This window comes from Gavialis gangeticus, unplaced genomic scaffold (assembly GCF_001723915.1).
Source record: "Gavialis gangeticus isolate Ggan-Ray unplaced genomic scaffold, GavGan_comp1, whole genome shotgun sequence".
Taxonomy (NCBI): Eukaryota; Metazoa; Chordata; order Crocodylia; family Gavialidae; genus Gavialis; species Gavialis gangeticus.
This window is the reverse complement of record NW_017729011.1, coordinates 6,032,059-6,033,126: the sequence shown is the minus strand read 5'-3', so window position 1 is coordinate 6,033,126 and position 1,068 is coordinate 6,032,059. Positions and strand designations below refer to the sequence as shown.

At 55.6% G+C, this 1,068-nt stretch overlaps 1 protein-coding gene across 6 annotated transcripts in view; it reads right to left on the bottom strand.

Annotated features, from left to right (window-relative positions):
- Window positions 1-1,068, bottom strand: part of LOC109292841 — a 23,837-nt gene that overhangs the window by 21,801 nt on the left and 968 nt on the right. The gene's annotated exons all lie outside the window — the stretch shown is intronic.

Here is a 1,068-nt window from a genome sequence, read left to right as displayed (position 1 = left end):
AAGTGAGGTGGTGCAGGCTCCCACCCTGGGGGTTTTTAAGAGGAGGTTGGATGACCACCTTACTGGGGTCATTTGACCCCAGTGCTCTTCCTGCCATGGCAGGGGGTCGGACTAGATGATCTGCTCAGGTCCCTTCCCACCCTAGAAGGTATGAAACTATAAAAACCACACAGGGCCAAGCTCATCTCTGGTGTAAGCAGCTGCAGCCTCCCTGGACTCAACTGAGAATGGCTGCTGCTTACACCAAGGCAGCACTGGATCCATGGTCTATCTGGGCAGTTGCTGTTTCACCCAGTCTGAGGGCACAACTCTGGGCCCAGCTGTGCCCCACCATGTGCTCCAAGCTTCCCAGGGCAATATGGCCACTCACTCCAGCATGTGCCACCTTCCCACCAAAGCTGCTGCAGGGTCCAGCAATGAAAAGGTTAAAAGATTAGCTCTTGTTGCCTGCAGCTCCCTTGCCCCATGCCTGGACTCCTTGTCCTTGTTGTTCCTCAGCTGCCTTGGCCTCAGCTTAAGTGTCCAGCAGCCTCCAGTTATCTGCTAGAGGCTAAAGCCGCTGGGTAGGAGCCTCCTAGGATGCCAGCACCTGCACCCTGGGAGCAGCCAGGGGTTGGGGGGACCGGTGGGCGGCTCCAGACAAGGAAAAGAACAGAGCAGCCTCAACGCACAAAGAGAATGCAGCTAGCTCTGAGCCAGGCAGGGGAAGCTATACCACACAGCTGAGTGGCACAGCTGGCTCCTCCAGATGTTGGGGGCTTTACCATGGTTGGAGTCAGAGCCCAGCCCCTAGCACTGGACAGAGGTCTGAAGCCTCGCTGTTTGAACAGCAGTAGCACAGCCTCCACAGCCTCTGCCAAGCTTGGGCCCTGTTTGCCTTGCTTTGTAGCTGTGTGCCGTGTTATGACAGCTTGCTGGGTGCAAACACCATATGCACAATGGGGGCCATTTATCTTCTCCAGCCTGTTGCTACATAGGACAATGGGAGCCTTTAGCCCTGGTGTTTGCTATCTCCATAGGACACCCATATTTATTCTTCCCTCAAGTTGACACCAGAGCCAGGATAGG